This window comes from Apodemus sylvaticus, chromosome 15, assembly GCF_947179515.1.
Source record: "Apodemus sylvaticus chromosome 15, mApoSyl1.1, whole genome shotgun sequence".
Classification (NCBI taxonomy): domain Eukaryota; kingdom Metazoa; phylum Chordata; class Mammalia; order Rodentia; family Muridae; genus Apodemus; species Apodemus sylvaticus.
Window position 1 is genome coordinate 17,540,662 of NC_067486.1, and position 19,860 is coordinate 17,560,521.

Sequence of the window (19,860 nt, forward strand, 5' to 3'; positions counted from 1 at the left end):
CAAAAAGTAGTCTCTGTATATTTATTATGCTCCTTCCAGATATCACTGATTCCAGTTGAGAACTCCGATCCTGTGTTGAGGCTGGACCCCGGCAGGAAGGAGCTTCAAAACCAGACTTTAGTTGATAGGGGAATGTCAGGACAGGGAAGTGGGAGTGGGTGTGGGTTGATGAGCAGGGGGAAGGGGGATGGGATAGGGGTTTTTTGGAGGGAAACCAGGAAAGAGGATAGCATTTGAAATGTAAATAAAAAATATCTAATAAAAAATAAGAATGTCTTCATAAAAAAGACTTCATGCATCATCTGTTTGTTGGAAATATATTTAGTGAAAAAGCCTGGATCCTTCCTTGATAGAAATGTATAGGAATGTAATGCTGGCTAAGGCAACCAGGGGAGCAGATTGTGAAAGAATGGTGTTTACATAAAAATAAGATAATATATCCATAATTTCAGAATTGTGATGTAGATATTTCCAGTGAGTTTGGACTCCCTATGATCATTTATTTTGTCCAGTTGTGTTATTTTGTGATGGTCTCTATTTGCTGGAAAAACAAGCTTTCTTCTTATGTGGTGGTAGCTACAATGTGAGTATACGATTTAGAATGCAATTAACAATTATACTGGCCTAGCAAGGTGACAGAAATAGATTATCTTCTAAGATCCTTGATGCCACTAGGAGAGTTGGAAGATTGTAGGAGTTAGAATACCAAGGCATCTATTTAGAAGGAATCTTCATTGGAATGGTTTCATAAATTAGACCTGAACAGTGGCAATATGACTAGACATGCGAATATTGAAGTCGAGGAAATCTCACAGGGTCCCATGTCCAAATAAAGAACTACTAGTAACTATCGACTAAGAGAGGTAGAATTAGCCTTTCTTCTTTTTCTTTTTTCCCTTCTTTTTTTATTCGATATATTTTTTATTTACATTTCAAATGATTTCCCCTTTTCTAGACCCCCACTCCCCGAAAGTCCCATCAGCCCCCTTCCCTTCCCCTGTTTTCCCACCCAACCCTTCCCACTTCCCTGTTCTGGTTTTGCCCTATACTGCATGGTATTGGTATAGTGACAGGCAGGTGGATCAATGAAACAGGATTGAAGATCCAGAAATGAACCCACACACCAATGGCCACTTAATCCTCGACAAAGGGGCTGAAAACATCCAATGGAAAAAAGATAGCCTTTTCAACAAATGGTGCTCGTTCAACTGGAGGTCAGCATGAAGAAGAATGTGAATTGATCCATCCTTGTCTCCTTGTACTAAGCTCAAATCCAAATGGATCCAGGACCTCCACATAAAGCCAGACACTCTGAAGCTAATAGAAAAGAAACTGGGGAAGACCCTTGAGGACATCAGTACAGGGGGTAAGTTTCTGAACAGACCACCAATAGCGTATGATCTAAGATCAAGAATTGACAAATGGGACCTCATAAAATTACAAAGTTTCTGTAAGGCAAAGGACACCATCAAAAGGACAAATCGGCAACCAACAAATTGGGAAAAGATCTTCACCAACCCTACATCAGATAGAAGGATAATATCCAATATATATAAAGAACTCAAGAAATTAGACCCCAGAAGACCAAATAACCCTATTACAAAATGGGGTACAGAGCTAAACAAAGAATTTTCACCCGAAGAACTTTGGATGGCTGAGAAGCATCTTAAAAAATGCTCAACTTCATTAGTCATCAGGGAAATGCAAATCAAAACAACCCTGAGATTTTACCTTACTAGTAAAAGAAAATCAACCCTGAGATTTTACCTTACTAGTCAGAATGGGTAAGATTAAAAATTCAGGAGACAGCAGGTGTTAGCAAGGATGTGGAGAAAGAGGAACACTCCTCCACTGCTGGTGGGGTTGCAATTGACATGACATTTTTTGTTCTATATTGACTGTATCATTAGACATGTCAGTTAACAGTAAATGATGGCATTACCATGAAATATCTCATGGAAATATACCTTTCCTTGACACAGGAAATGGAAAACTTTCATCTGGGTGGTGGAGGTAGTAAGGTTTAGCTATTTTATGCAATTACCCAAGATTGTATTATAAGCATTCAGTTCTTAGAGAAAGGGTTTCAGGACAACGTAGTCATGTTTTCAAAGAAGAAGAATCCTTAGAATATTATAATACTGATGCATCTTTTCTTAGTTATGAGAGACTTACTGTTATGATTTTCTTCCCTATAATCTTGGTCATAAGAAACCTGTAACATTACTACCATCCTAGAACACACAATTGGCTCATTATTAGTACTTTAAATTAACTTTTAAACTGTCTTCTATTACTGTGATATCTCCTGACAGATTTTCTGGAAATTGTATTGATTCTTTTCCAATAATAGTCATTGTTCTTCATTTTTTCAACTTCAATATAATGTTGTGTTTTACTTATAATTGAGCAGAATTGTTTTTCTATTATTATGACATACCCTCAACTGCATACAGACTGTCTTTCTTGGGATTCTAACTTCTCAGGAGTCAATATTTGCAAGCCAATTTGACATTTTTAAGCATTTGTGCTACAGAAAACAATTGACAGTGTACCTCTAGAGACACTAAGAATACTAGAGAATATAAATAAACAAATAAGGAATTTCATCAAAATGTCCACTTATCTAGGTAAAACATCGGTTTAGCATAGTGCCTCATCAAGTTAGTGGTAATATCCTATGCAATATTTCTATTTAACATGCATACTTCTCAGTCAGAAACATAAACAAAGAGTTGACAGAGCAAAAATATATTTTAGACCAGGATTTGGCAGACTTCTGGGCCCTGGAAATGTGATATTTTAGGATCTAGCTGCCATGTGGTGTCTGTCTCTACCATTAGACTGAGATTGTGGACATGAACAGTAAGTAAGGGAATAAATATATTCAGTTCCAATCAAATTACACTGGCAACCTGATGAGTAAACATTCAATTCTGTCTTAGGAAAGATATTAGCATATTAAAAAGAAGCACTTATAATTTAGAGGTATTTAGGAAATACACCAATCTAGCAATAGTTGTGTATTAATAGCCAGCAAAGTGAACATTTGAAGATGCTGAAATTTAAATCAAAAGACACAAATATGGAAGAGAGGAGTGAACTTAAGGTAACAATAAAAACTTTAACTCAGAAATCGGAATTTGGACAGATGGGCAAAGAATTTGGTAATGATATATGAAACAGATTGTCCTGGAAGGATTTACTGAGGAAAATAAATGTTTAGATTATAAATTCCAGTGAGGTTTGGAATTAGAATAGATTGGGATTTTGGATATTAGATATTTAATTGGGGTTTGGGCAATAGCTCAGTCCATAAAGAGTTTGTCATACAAGCATGATGGCCTGAGTTCAGATTCAAGAAATGGATGTGGAGATAATAAGTTTATTATCTTAGTACTGAGTAGGTGGAGACACAAGGATCCCAGAACTTCCTGACCAGCTAGTCTAGATGATTTAGTAAACGTCAGGTCCAGTGAGAGATCCCGTCTCGTTAAATAAGGCAGAGAGTGACTGAGAACCTCTCTGGACATTGCCTTCACATGTACAAATATAAGTGTGCGTACATACATGCATGCTGACACACACATGCCCCAACCCACACAAGTTAGATAATATATTAGAGATATAGATGATATATTATAGATAGATTATTATTTATTATATAGATATGGTATATGGATATGATATATTATAGATAGCTAGATAGATAGCTAGAAAGAAAGATAGAAAGAAATCAAGCAAGCAAGCAAGATAGATAGATAGATAGATAGAGGCAGACAGACCAACAGACAGACAGACAGATTGGTAGATAAACAGATAGATGTTTATCCAATCAAATCTTTATGTGTATCCATCACCACAATATATGTCAGTCTGACAGGGAAAAAACTGAATGAGTGATATTGCAGGGCTATATTTCAATTTTTCAATCTATCATTGCTGAGGCTAAATGAAAAATTATTTAATGGGCCTGAATAGAGAAGTAAGAATTTGGAGATGGCTCGTGTAGACAGTGATGTGAAATTTTTAAAGGGCATAGCTGTTAGACACAGGCAAAAATGAATGTTTTGGAGGAAACTTGCTGTATTACTTGATAAATGTCAGAGAAGACTTAAACATCGATGCCTGCTCTCAGCATTTTAACTGGCTTTTCCCTGTGCATATGTATGTGCAGGGAAATTAGTTGCTTCATTGTTGGCATTAACATGTTTTATATATTTGATAAACACAAAGCGAAATAACAAAATAAATCCTAAACTGAATCAAGCAAGTAAAAGTGCAGATTTCTGGAGAAGTCACAATATTAAGTTTTTTATGAGCTGATAAATCTCACAGTGAAAAAAATCAATCTCTGCCACGTGTATGCCCTCTCTATTATATGACTTTTATTTTCTTAAGAAATTACAGTTTTCACTGGATAGTGGTGGTGCACGCCTTTAATACCAGTACTTGGGAGGCAGAGGCAAGTGGATTTCTGAGTTCGAAGCCAGCCTGGTCTATAGAGTGAGTTTCAGTACAGCCAGGACTACACAGAGAAACCCTGTCTCAAAACAAACAAACAAACAAAAAAACTAAAAAAGAAAAAAGAAATTACAACTGTCACTTGTGGTGATGTCAGTGTTGAGATTTTTGTCTCTGGTAAATATAAACGTTACACTCCACCTTCCAAATTTTGTTGAGAATTATTTCAAGGAAGTGGTGAGAGAAGAGAGAGAGAGATGGTAAGAGACAATGAGCAATGGCTTTAAAGACATATGCTGCTAATTGTCAATTCTCAGGGACAGAAATCCTGCATTGCCTTTCATGAATCATGTGGCTTTGTTCATATCTATTTTGACATATGGCTCCAGGTGGTTGCCACTAGCACTTTTGGTTTCTTCCTCCCTATGCAGTCCTGATCTACTCAGCACTAATGATGACGAGAGTGACTGGTGGAGTTCCTGCCATGGATTTAGAGCTGTCACTGGAAGAAGAGTAGGAGTGGAATACCATTTATAAGATCCAAGTAGAACAAAGTCCACATTAAGAGCTGTGACTTGACCATCAATTAAAGGAATGTCATATAAAGTCTCATGTGTCATGTGAAACATATTGGCACTCAAGCAGCAAGTAGGCCAGAGGGAAAGTAAAAGGTCTGAAAACCTTAGCATTCTTTTTGGAAATGAGTTTCTGGGGAGGAGAGCAAAATCATGATTCATCTTGATATTTTGTTTGCAGTTACTGTTTTGTTGTCAAGTATGTCTAAAAGTCATTGTATTTGTCTGATTATCTGTAGAACCTGTGCTTATAATTTCAAAATTGCTATAGAAAAATATAGGGCTTGATATTCGGAAATTACAGACATCATCACTGGTTATGCCTGTCATCCTTTTACTCGTCCTTGAAAGCAGACAGACAGTAAGACATATTCTGCAACTTGTGAGAATGTTGCGTGAGTTTGTTCATTATCCGGTTAATAGAGCCTTTATTGCTTCATATTTACTTGATTTCCTGTCAAAGATTTTAAGAAAAAATGTGGTTGATCATGATAATGAAGATATATAAATAACCAGTAGTTTTGATTTCTATTTATTATCAATATTTAATATTCCACAAAATGAAATTTACATGAAATATTAAATTTCATGACTACTAGAGATCCAAAAATATGAATGCAGATAAAGGTGAACAATTTTAAGACAAAGAATGTAGGATAATAAAGCTGGGTACAGGTTTTAATTTAGTTACAATGTCAAAGTTTATATTTCTATCCTGCCAGATAAGTTCTGAAGTCAAACACAGTTATTGCACACCTTAAAGTTGAATTTATGAAATCTATTGCTTCTCCCAAACATAGTGCTATTTTGTTATATATTAAATATTTTAGTTGAATATACAATGAATATTAAATAATGATTAATAGTCAGTGATTTTCATCTTCACCTATTCATATTCAAGGCTTATAACTGTTGAGAACATTTTTATATTCCTACTTGTGTTTCCTATGGCATGCTAGTGTAACATATCTTATAGAATCATCAGGGAATATACTGATAATGAACTTCAAAATTTAAAACATCCTACTTTGGAAAATAACATATACTGTGTTTATGTAACTGTACTCATTGGCATTAATACTCAAAATCTAATAAAAATTTGATAAAATTTTCTGGCTAATACAGTCACAAACATTAATTTTTACAATGAGGTTTTACATTGTTTATAGCTTTTATTCTTTCCAGAATATCTCTAGATTTGTTGGAATCATTCAAAAAAGAAATATATATTTAAATATATTAGAAAATATGTAGGTATATAGTATCATTCACTGTGTTCCTGTTTAGGAGATTCTAAGTATATATTTGTTTATAATGTGTATTTAACATCGATGCATATAAATTCTTCTTATTATAGATGTATATGTATAAAGCTAAATCTATCTCTATCTATCTATCTATCTGTCTGTTTGTCTGTCTGTCTGTCTATCTATCTATCTATCTATCTCTCTCTCTCTCTCTCTATCCATCCATGTATGTTCCTAAATCTAACTATATATAATTGCTAAAATTCTAATTAGACTTCAGTCTTCAAAATAATACTACAATAAACCACGGACATCAGCATTCATTTTAGGGACAATAAGAAATCTAAACTCTCAACAGAATTAAATTTATTCTTTTAATACTTAAATGTATTTAGCAGTTGGGTGCTATATTTTGAGTTGCTTAGGTAATGTGACATTACTGCAATTTTTTAGATTATTTTCATTCATTAATTTAATTATTTTTTCTCCTCTTAGATCTTTTCCTCCTAGTGCCCCTCCCACAGATCTTCCCCTTAACCTTTCCTCCCCTTCTTCTCAGGGAAGACCACCCCCTCTCCCGCTTCCCAGGTATTACCCCACTAGTCAAGTCTCTGCAGGGCTAGGTGAGTCCTCTCCTACTAGACCAGAGACGGGAGTCCAGTTAGGAAAATGGGATCCACTTACAGGAAACAGATTCAGGAACAGCTCCTGCTGCAGTTGTTGGGGGATCTGAAAGAAGACCAAGATGCAAATCCGCTACAAATATGTGAACTGAACTAGGGGGTAGGCTACCCCATGTTAGCTCTTTGGTTAGTGGTTCAGTCTTTGGGAGCTCCCAAGGGTCCAGGTTAGTTTGACTCTGGTGGTCTTTCTGTGGAGTTCCTATTCTCTTTGGGTCCCTCAATACTTTCCGCAACTTTTCAACAAGACTCTGTATGGGTCTGTGCATCTGTTTCTATTAGCTGCTGGGTGGAGCCTCTCAGTGGACAGTCAGTCAAGGCTCTTGACTACAAGCATAATAGAGTATCAGTAATAGTGTCAGCAATTGGTTTGGGCCCATGGGACATGTCTCAGTGTGGACCAGTCATTGGTTGACCGTTCTCTGTCTCTTCTCTATCTTTGTCCCTGCACATATTTAGTGAAGAGATGTTTTGGGTCAAAGCTTTGTGGGTGTCTGTCCTTCTCCCTCCACTCAGAGGCTTGCTTGGCTACAGAAGGTGGCCTTTTTGGAATTTATGCTTCCCACTGTTAGGATTCTCAGGCATAGTCACCTCCATAGACACCCTAGGACCTACACATGTTGCCAGGTCTCTAGCATGTCCTAGAGATTCCTGCATCCTCCAAATCTGATTTCTTTTCTTTCTGCTGCTCTCTCCCTATACCTGATACCTGTGCCCCATTGCCCTCTCCATCTTCTCTCCCATCCAGCTCCTTCCTTTTATCCACCTAGGTATCTCTTTTATTTTCTCTTCTGAGAAAGATTCAATCCTCCTACCTTGAGCCCTCCTTGTTATTTAGCTTGTGTGGCTCTGTGGATTGTAGCAAGGTTATCCTGTACTTTATGACTAATATCCACTTATGTGTGTACATACCATGAATGTGTTTTTGTGTCTGTGTTACTTCACTCAGGATGATATTTTCTAGTTCCATCTATTTGCTTGCAAAATTCATGATGTACCTTTTTTTTTTTCAAAAATAGCTGAAAAGTATTCTGTTGTGTACATGAACCATAATTTCTATATCCATCCCTTAGTTGATAGATATCTGGGTAGTTTGCAGTTACTGGCTACTACAAATACAACTGTTATGAATGTAGCTGAGCAAATGTCCTTGTGGGGAGGTGAAACATTTTGTGGATATATGCCTAGGAAAGGTATTGGTGAGTCTTGAGGTAGAAGTATTTCCAGTTTTATGAGCAACCACAATTTGGTGGTTTCTTTGATTCCTAAATCTTGACATTGCATATTTCCTTGGTTCTTTGGAGGTTGTGTAGAAATGCCTGGCCATGACAGCCAGTTTAGACAGATCTTTCAGTGCATTCATCTCTAAAAATTACGGTATGATCTCTACCTGAAGAAAATTGTTTTGGCTTCACCTCATTTTTTGGTTGCTTTTAGATTTGTCAACATTCTGAAAAAAAACTTTCATTCCTTTCAATCTGAAGGTGTCCTTACAACAATTTCATTGGCTTTCATTTTCATTACTGTCTAGGCCATGTCTAGAAAATCTGTATACTGAAGACGTGGAATATGAACTTTCCTTTATATTCTTCATTAGCCAAAATATTTTCTATCAGTTTTAGAAGGAGTTGAAAGGAACATAATAAATACTAAAGGCAAATTACAAATTTGAATTAGTTGACGAGTACAGTCCATAATAGCAGGGAAGTCAAGGCAAAAGTGTGAGTTAAGTGGTCGCCTATTTTCTGCAACCCGGAAGCAGAAAACATTCACCTTATTACCTCGTATTTATTCAGTCCAGGATCCTACTTATATGGTGGTGGTGCTCATATCTGTTGTGTATTTTCAATTAGCACTATCTAGAAATTTCCTTATAGACATACTGAAAAGAAATCTCTTATTGTGTATTTCAACTTGTTGACAATATTAATTATCACATCATGTCTGACCTTCTGGGAATTAAAGGAACCAGGAAAAACAATGATCTATGGCAGCCTGAATCTCTTGTAACTGTTCAATTCAGGGAATATTATTGAAGGTATTTTAGCAAGGTCTCTAGAGAGAAGGTTAACAAATTGACCAAAAAAATAGTATCTCAGTGTTTTTGTTTGTTTTCTGATAAAGTTTAGGAAGAATAGTGTTCAATATCTCACATATCTTTGCAGCAGTGTGCATGCTCACAGCTACATTCCAGTGCAGTTCAGTTATTTAGGGATAGTAAAAACATTTTACTCACATAGAAAAATTGGACAGCTACAGTTTAGTAGTGAATTTACAATTATTAATATTTATGCCAATAATAGCTTAATGGTGCATCTGTTAATATATATGGAAAGAAAATGTTTATAGACAAATGCATAAAAGTGAAAAATAAACATAAAACCGAGGAGGATCCTCTATTGAACAGACACTATAAAGCAATATTGAATAAAGGACCATTTTTAGTGACCATAATATTTATTGTTCATTTGTATATGATTTCATTAGTGGCAACCAAGAATAGCAATTGGCAGGGCAGCACACAGGCAAGCAGTATACAAGTATAAAAATAAGGACCATGAAAAGGACATTTTTTTTCTTTTGTAATCTTCAGTTGCAGAAATTTACACATTTAAGTAACCATCTGTTTTCTTCAGGAAGGAATCATTTTCATTTCTCTCTCTCATCTTGCAAACAGCTGTCAGCCAGGAGGGTGGAGAGGATATTTATTGCTCACATCACATGAAGTCTGGGACAGTCTCCAGTAATCCTGAACTTTCAAAGCTCCTTCTATCAGTAAGTTGCCTTTCTTTTTCTCATTCATCATTCTTCACTTCTGTTGTATGTCTCCTTTCTGTAGCTTTGACTATGGCTTGTCAGATCTTCAGCAATGCTGTGGGAGGCCTATTTCCATTACAGTTATTTCAATCAATAAGTTTTATTGAACCTTTCATTTTAAAGCTCCTCATGTATCATTTGGAATTTCTGATTAAGTATATACTTTTCAACACTTTTTAAACATTGGCAAACACAAGTCAAGGATGTCAACATTATGTAAATTTCTATCCTGTTACATTGAGAGCTCTTTTTGCATAGAAGATTATTATTTGTTAAGATTTTGTGAAATTTATGATTTTTCTTCTTCTATAATGACACATTTCTGTCTTAGGAATGGGGAAGTCTCCTTATATGTTTTTTAATTGTGTTAAACATACTATCAAAATTTTACAAATATTAGGAAATCAAATTGTTGATTATAAATAGGTATCTTTGTCTGTGTAATCAAATCTCTCTTAAAAATGGTGTTGTTCAAGAAGCCATCCTGTAAACTTTTCTAGTCAGTCCATACCTCAGAAAACTGTGAGTCATTTCTACTATAAATTAATGTTTCCTAAAATTAGCATTTTATATAATTTAAATCATTTATGTTGCCACATATGTCATAGGTAAAAGGAGCTATTTGATCACATGGTTTATGGAATTCGTACTTAGCAATGAAAAACAGAAAAGCTGAATGTTAAGTACAGACATGATAGCCTAATAACTTTTGCAAATCAAGAATTATATACAGCAGTCATTGTTATCATTGATAACACATTGTCAAGGGAATAAGACTAGAAAAGATAGTCCCCAAAAAATATTTATCCCAAAAGATTACGTAAGACTCAAAGTAAAATGTGGTATAATGACACAGAAATTAGATAAAACCATCATTAACAAAATATAAAAACCAAACAACAAAACTGAGAAAATGAAGTAGAGTCATAGTTGCACAGTTTCAAGGTAACTATGAAAATAATATGACAATATTAAGAAATTCAGTGACATAATTATTCAGTGTCATACAGGCAACATAAGAGAGAATCTTTGCTTACTTTCCAAATCTAAAATTTGTGTACATTCTCAGATCTCTACTAACTGTAAAACAATGCAGTTATCATGATTATGAACATTTTATAGAAATGGACAAGGTTTTTATACTGTTGCTTATAGTTTTAAAGTCATTTGTAGATTGTAATTCTGAAAAAAATTCAATGCAGCAGGGAGTCAGAAAGACTGAAAGTAGTGTTTAAGTGTATAATATTGTAGCCTAGAAACAATTTCATCCAAATAAAGCACTTTCTGCAGGGTGGATATAGGAAAATTCCTGGAAGTAGTGAGTTATCTGCATCATGCTGTCATTTATTTTATATTATCTGAAAATCAAACAGTGGTCCTACTGGGAGGTGAGCATAAGAATCCTGTGTTCTACGAGTGCAATTGGCTTGTGAGAAATCACAGAGCACTGTACTCTCAAAATTGACTTTGTGTTTAGCAAGCACGAGTAAGGTATTGAACAAGTACTGTGAGCAGAGGGTATACAGATAAATGATAGTGTCTCATCTTCTAGGTTAACATAGTAATAAGCCTAATAAATGATTTGTAGACAGTAAAATTTAATACATTAAAACATAAATAAAGGCAAAAACATGACAAACAAGCTACTTATTTTTAATGAAATTCAGTGTAAAATGGAGTAAAGGATATAGTATTATCAAGGTACAATAGGACAAGCACTACCATCATTTCTATATAGCAAGAAAGGATTGTCTTCAGAAGATTCATAGATATGAAAAGCCAAAAGGGTGTAATCTCTTCTTATACACTGTACCAGTGAATTAGTTAAACTGCTATTGCTCCCAGCAGGTTTAGCACAAGTTGCTGCATCTACTCAGGAGCCCTCTGAACTCACGAATGAAACAGACACCTCCACACACACACACACCCACACACACAGCTGATTTTGATGTGCCTTGACTAGCTTAATGGCTGGACATTTCTAATCCTCCAAGTGGCTAGCACACACTTCCCTCTGGTTTTCTGGCTTAACACCTTCAAAATCTATGTTTTATCTTTGCTTGTTACCATCTGGGTGGCCCTCCACCATAGGAGCACTTTCCCTTTCCACCTACTTTGTTGGATGATCTTTCTTCTGCAGTTCTTAAATCTGTTCCTTCTCCCTCCAAGTCATGTTGATTCTTTTCTCTGGTTATTCTTTGCATTTAACCCCTTTGCCTGTGCAATATAAAAGTTGCACCTCCATCTTTCGGCTCAGGTTGTACAACAATTCTTAATTATTAGTCTACATCAGCTGGGGCCTGGGGTCATCAGGTTGGGAAGCATGGCTTTGGGAACACAAATCATTAGAACCAATTCCCAATATCTCTTGCCCTTTCTGTTCAAATAAAAAAAAGCTCTTATCTTAGATTCAAATTGAGCATAAACATAACAATTGTGTGAATTAAAAGGATGGTGTATAATTAACACCCAGTGTATAATATTTGTTAATTAGATAAAATACTCTACTACCTATCCTGACTTAAAGAGTTTACAATTTTATATCAGAATTATGGTCTGGTTTTAATATGTATTACCAGTTGAAAAACATTTCTTCTGTTTCTTAATGTTAAACAACTTGAGTTTGATTATTAGTCTTCAACCCCATCAGAAATTCAAGAATGAAATAAATATTATTTGAAGATACAGGAAGCATGAAGAATAGCTTCCAAAATTTAACCAATTTGTGGAGACAGTGAACTATCTAGACAGTTCATTGTTCCTCAAAATGTTGGAGCATCAGTCCTCAGTTTTCTGGCTCAGAGCCTTCTGAAAAACCTTGAAATAAAGCAGGAACTAATGAAGAACTTATTTACTCTATCTTACCAGAGCTAAACTGTTGACTATTATGCATTGTGTGTCCTTTCTTGGACAGTATTTATTTGCCTGCAGATGAAGATGATTTTTATCAAGTGGCTATTTTGTCGTAATTGAAGCAGTGCCTTATGGAGCTTTGGATGGTGAATTTTTTTCTCTGAACCAAGAACGGAGTACTGTCAGGAGCATACATGTCTCTAGTCAAATTATCTTTAATAGTGAATTAATATTAATGACATATTTTGTGGATTTCTGATTTTTAGGACTAACTATATAAAGTATGTCTGAATTTTTGAACCTTAACTATTAGCTAGATCTAATAGAATATTGTAGAAAACACCTTAATACAATCAAGTAAGAATCTAATATAGCCAAGAGCTTATTACCTGGCCCTTAACAAGCGTTACTTAATTATCTTAAATAGTCTGTAATAGCAGTTATTAGAAGGACTGAGTCTAAGCCTTGTATTCTTAAATGAATTGCATAGCACAATGCCTATCTAAGAGTAACTATTAATTTCAAATTTTTATCAATATAAGAAATGTATACAAATAAAAACTTAAATCTGCATATATTTATACATTCTGTCCCAATTCAATTTGTATCAATTAAGATTTCTACCATCTTCTGAGATTTTTTTCAATTTCTTTCTTCAAGGACTTGAAGTTCTTGTCATACAGATTTCCCACTTGCTTGATTAGAGTCACATCAAAGTATTTTATATTAAAATCAAAGTATTTTATATTACTTGTGACTATTGGGAAGGGTGTTGTTTTCCTAATTTCTTTCTCAGCCCATTTATCCTGTGAGTTAAGGAAAGCTACTGATTTATTAGAGCTGATTTTATATCCAACCACTTTGCTGAAGTTATCATCTATAGGAGCTCTCCGGTAGATTTTTTTCAGGTAGCTTATATATAATATCATATCATCTGCAAATAGAGTGATATCTTGACTTCTTCCTTCCCAATTTGTATCCCTTTGTTTTCTTTTCTTGTCTAATTGCTCTGCCTAGAACTTCGAGTACTATATTGAATAGGTAGAGAGAGAGTGGGCAGCCTTGTTTTGTCCCTGATTTTAATGAGATTAATTTTGACTTTCTCTCCATTTAGTTTGATGTTGGCTAATGGCTTGTTGTATATTGATTTTATTATATTTAAGTATGGACCTTGAGTTCCTGGTCTCTCCAATACTTTTAACATGAAGGAGTGCTGTATTTTGTCTAAGGCATTTTCTAAAACTAATGAAATGATCATGTATTTTTTTGAGTCTATTTATAGAGTGGATTACATTGATGGATTTCGATATATTGAACCATCCCTGTATTCCTGGGATGAAGCCTGCTTGATCATGGTAAATGATTGTTTTGATGTGTTCTTGGATTCTGTTTGCGAGAATTTTAGATTGTGGTTATATAATGGTTTGCTTAAAATAAATTTAGTGATCCATTCCATCTATTTCCTTTCTGTTCAAAATTATGAACATTTCCAAATTATCCCTTAAAATTACAACCTATCAATAATTTATAAAAGAATCATAAGCAGACACCCAAACCCAAAGGAGAGAGATGACAACTCTCCATAAATTCTTTCTGCTCAATCAGAGCAACAAAAATTCTTTAAAGGGGGCAAGACATAGGAAAATTAAAAATTGATTAGACGTAAGAAAAATAGCTTTAACATCTATTATCCAGTCTGTTTACTTAGAAGACTCAGTACTTGACTTAAGTTTTGACTGAATCTGTCTGAAAGGCTGGGTGAACTGAGTACATTGGCAATCAGCAGCAATTCCTGAAGCTGTTCTGGAAGCAACAGGACAGCATCTCTGGACAGCATCAGGAAGCAAGGGGCTGGAACATCAGGTTATTTCAGCATCCCCAAGGCTGAATCTTGCTAGAGATATATATTCTGCAATATATAAATCTCACAACTAAAATTTTAGTACTACTAAGATATTCAAATGGATTGTGCAAGGTGCACAGATCAGTTAAAGATGAATTTTTGCTCCTTGTTTGAGCAGGCAAATGACAACTGTCTTTTTATGTGTCAACTTGACCAATGATCAATTGTAATAAATCTTCATTCCTGCCATATGAAGGAGGACATGAAGAATCTTAAGGATTTCATAACCAACAAGATTTATTGTCTAAACTTCTAACTGAAGTTTTGGCTGAGACATTTGTATGTCCAAACCAGTTGTTGCGCTCCTCCCATGGTGAAGAATCAGTAGACCATGTTATCTGTCCTGTGTGGTCTTCTTGATTTTCTTCTTTTTTTCCTGTAGCCTTGATTTTTCAGGAGGTCTTCCCCTAGCATCTCTGATCTTTATTACTTTGGAGAGGGTCCAAAGCCTTTTCTTCTTTGCTGTTAACAAAAATGTAAAGTCTCTCTCCCAAAATAGCAAGACCTTGGTCCAGTAACCAGAAATCATTACAGATATAGAATGCATCAAATTAATAGCTTGACCTCTCTCCCAGAGGCCTTTTAATATCATAAATACTATCAAATTTATAATTATCTTCATTTTGATAATTAAAACAACTCAAAGCAATTAAAACAATCTAAACAAAGATTATCTGTTGGGATAGTGTTCCTCCACTATCTCCTGTTTTATTCTTACAGGAATAAATTTAATAGAATTTAATAAAATTAAATTCTTACAGGAATTTTTAATAGTGAGATCAAGGCCTAAGTTTCTACTGTATGAGATAGGCTAGGCTGCCTGTTCCCTGGTTTTAGAGCTATAATTCAAGATCAAAAGCCTCTATTATTTATTCATCTAAGTATACTTAAATTCTCCTTTTTATGGAGATAAATATCTCTGTGGGTACATTCATCCCCTTCTCTTTATATTAACCTGCTTTTTTATCTGTCTAATTTATTCTACTTTTCCTCTGATTCTGACCTATAATTTAAGATCAAAAGCCTTGATTTCTTTATTCCATGTATACTTAAGAATATTTAAACATTTAGCATTATACTCACATCTATCCTTAAAAACAATTACATCAACTTTTATTCATCTCTTTCCTTTGATTATATGTCTTTTGGAGACCAGCAGCCTCTACTGTCTGCTTCTCTCTGCCTTCTTAGAAGCCTATCTCTTTGCACAGCAGGGGCTCCCATAACCCCCCTGAGTTCAAACTCTCTGAGGCAGCCAGAAGCCTTTAGAAAATCCCAGGGTAAATCCCCCTGGAAGCTGTGTTCTTTTGTTCTTGTTTTGGGCTTTGCACTCAACCAGTTGAGTGGGCTCAGCTCACAGAAAAATCAATTCTCCCCTCCTCCTAAACATATATCATGGTGTGTGTGTGTGTGTGTGTGTGTGTGTGTGTGTGTGTGTGTGTGTGTATTTGTTGCATCCAAGAAGCTCTAAATATTTCTCTTTGGTTAGCTGATTTGGCAGGTCATGCCCATGTGCTGCACCCACCCGGGAGAATGAGGGAGACATACACGTCAGCTAATTTTGATATGCTTTGACTAGTTCAGTGGCTGGGTATTTCTAAACCTCCTCATGGATAGCATACCTTCTCCCCTCTAGCTTCCCTGTGTCAACTTGCTAAATCAACATTTCATCTCTGCTACTCAATGGGGGAGTGGCCCCTCTGGTTGCTTTCTGTAATTCTTTTTTTTTTAATTTGCTTTTTTTTATTCGATATATTTTTTATTTACATTTCAAATGATTTCCCCTTTTCTAGACCCCCACTCCCCGAAAGTCCCATAAGCCCCCTTCCCTCCCCCTTCCCACCGAACTCTTCACACTTCCCTGTTCTGGTTTTACTCTATACTGCTTCACTGTGTGTTTCCAAAACAAGGGGCCACTCTTCCATTCTTCTTGTACCTCATTTGATGTGTGGATTATGTTTTTGGTATTCCAGTTTTCTAGGTTAGTATCCACTTATTAGTGAGTGCATACCATGATTCATCTTTTGAGTCTGGGTTACCTCACTTAGTATGATGTTCTCCAGCTCCATCCATTTGCCTAAGAATTTCATGAATTCATTGTTTTTAATGGCTGAATAGTACTCCATTGTGTATATATACCACATTTTTTGCATCCACTCTTCTGTTGAGGGATACCTGGGTTCTTTCCAGCTTCTGGCAATTATAAATAGGGCTGCTATGAACATAGTGGAACATGTATCCTTATTACATGCTGGGGAATCTTCTGGGTATATGCCCAGGAGTGATACAGCAGGATCTTCTGGAAGTGAGGTGCCCAGTTTTCAAAGGAACTGCCAGACTGATTTCCAGAGTGGTTGTACCAATTTGCAATCCCACCAGCAGTGGAGGAGTGTTCCTCTTTCTCCACATCCTAGCCAAGATCTGCTGTCTCCTGAATTTTTATTCTTAGTCATTCTGACTGGTGTAAGGTGAAATCTCAGGGTTGTTTTGATTTGCATTTCCCTAATGACTAATGAAGTTGAGCATTTTTTAAAATGCTTCTCCACCATCCAAAGTTCTTCAGGTGAAAATTCTTTGTTTAACTCTGTACTCCATTTTTTAATAGGGTTATTTGGTTTTCTGGAGTCTAACTTCTTGAGTTCTTTATGAGCTAGTTCTTTGAGAAAATCAACAAGATAGATAAACCCTTATCCAGACTGACCAAAGGGCACAGAGAAAGTATCCAAAGTAACAAAATTACAAATGAAAAGGGGGATATAACAACAGAAACTGAGGAAATCCAAAAAAAATTATCAGATCCTACTACAAAAGCCTATACTCAACACAACTGGAGAATCTGGAGGAAATGGACAATTTTCTTGACAGATACCAAATACCAAAATTAAATCAGGACCAAATAGATCATCTAAACAGTCCCATAACCCCTAAAGAAATAGAAGGGGTCATAGAAAGTCTTCTAACCAAAAAAAGAACAGGACCAGATGGTTTCAGTGCAGAATTCTATCAGACCTTCAAAGAAGACCTAACACCAATACTCTTCAAACTATTCCACAAAATAGAAACAGAAGGGACACTACCCAATTCCTTCTATGAAGCCACAATTACACTGATACCAAAACCATACAAAGATCCAACAAAGACAGAGATCTTCAGACCAATTTCCCTTATGAACATCAATGCAAAGATATTCAATAAAATTCTTGCCAACTGAATCCAAGAACACATCAAAACAATCATCCACCATGATCAAGTAGGCTTTATCCCAGGGATGCAGGGTTGGTTCAATATACGGAAATCTATCAATGCAATCCACTACATAAACAAAATCAAAGAAAAAAACCACATGGTCATTTCATTGGATGTTGAAAAAGCATTTGACAAAATTCAACATCCTTTCATGCTTAAAGTCTTGGAAAGAACAGGAATTCAAGGCCCATACCTAAACAGAGTAAAAGCAATATACAGCAAACCTGTAGCCAGCATCAAACTAAATGGAGAGAAACTTGAAGCAATCGCATTAAAATCAGGGACTAGACAGGGCTGCCCCCTTTCTCCTTACTTTTCAATATTGTACTGGAATTTTTACATGGCTGACTGCTTTCTTTCCTGCAACTTAACATCTAACCCCTTTGCTTCCCCATTATGGGGATTCCATCCTATCCTACCTCCGTTCCTTGCTCCGCCCCACCACTCTCACCCTGCCCAACAATTGGTCATTGGCAATTTTATTTCCCCCAGAGCCAGCTGGGGATAGGCTCCCTTTAGCTTCTGAATGAGCAGTTCCCATGTGATTCTGGATGAAGACAAAGCATTTGACCCATTTTCCATGCTGCCTATTCATATATTACGTAAACAAATTCTCGAGGCATATAATCTCTGTATTAACAAGAAAAAAATGGAAAGGCCAGATAAATAGGCATTATCCTGAATTGTTTAAGGAATGCCAAGAAAACATCTATATATGATCAATACATACGTAGAAATATTTTCCTTTTCTGAATATGTATATATTTTTTGGCCAAAAGACAATTGTAAATCTGGATGAATAAGGATAGCTATCTGATTCTGAAAGCTAATAACTGCATAACTCCAACTTTTCCCCATTTATAATGTAAACTCTATTAAAGAGAAAGAGTAATAAGCAGAGGAGTATATGCTCACCAAAGAACAAAGGTGCTGTAATAAGCAGAATTCTGCTGCTGTTAGATTTTAGATAAATCAAAACAGAAATAATTTATATATTAATGCTATATGTGTGAGTTCAAGCATGACAACCTTTCAATTGGGAGGGTATTATTTGGGGAACATAGGCTAAGATTACAGCCCCTTTCAGCACATTTGTATATTTCTTTTACTCATTTCTCTACAGAACTCTTACCCATATGATGGAAGTTTGCTTATGTAATCTTTTGAGAATACTTAACATTAACAAACAAATTTTACTTTTCACAATGTTCCCTATTTGGAAAGAATGGTCAGGAATTTGTAGCCCTACTTCAGTCAATAGCCAATGAGCTTTCTTCTCTTTGACAGGTGGCATTCAGGAGGCACCACTCAAAATGTGAAGGAGAAGACACCTGTAGGTATGTGACCTGAACACATAGTAGATTCCTCTTGGAAGACAGAGAGGGAAGAGGTGTCTCTGACATGACTACTGTGTAGTTCTGGGGCCTAGAACATAGCTGTCTGTGAATTCTACTGATTAGTGTGTTCAGGAAGCCATGATATGCTTCTCCTTCAGAAATTCTTGAAATGAATGATAGTAGCAATTCTGTAGCCATTCATAGGATATTTTCAGCATTTTTGTACAATAGTTTCTTCTGTTTAAAAGTATGTTCAAAATTAAATATATCAATAATTATCCTAAAGTTAAAGGATTATGCCATTTTTGTATTCTGAATCTTATTTTTTCATATTCATAAGGAAAAATAATTCACACCCATAGCAAACCTGTATATCATTTTTATAATCCATATAGGTTTGACTGTATAATATGAAATCCTATCCCAGTAATGTTAGCATACATACACATTTAAAAGGTGAAAAATAAGATGAAAAAAGATAATAGAACACTTATGATTTGGATATCCACTAATGAGTTTAGAAACTCATTAGATCATACTGCAGTATGTTTAGATTTTTGCTTCTTTCCTTGAAAACTGCTGTATTAGATGATCAGCAGAGATCTTTCTTTTTTTTGAAAGATTTTATCCTTTTTCGATTATAAGCGTGTTTTGCCGTTAATGACAAATACAGCACAGAATCAGTTAGATGCTGTGGAGTATGATATTGAATAAGCAATAGGATTAATCCTCATTGTG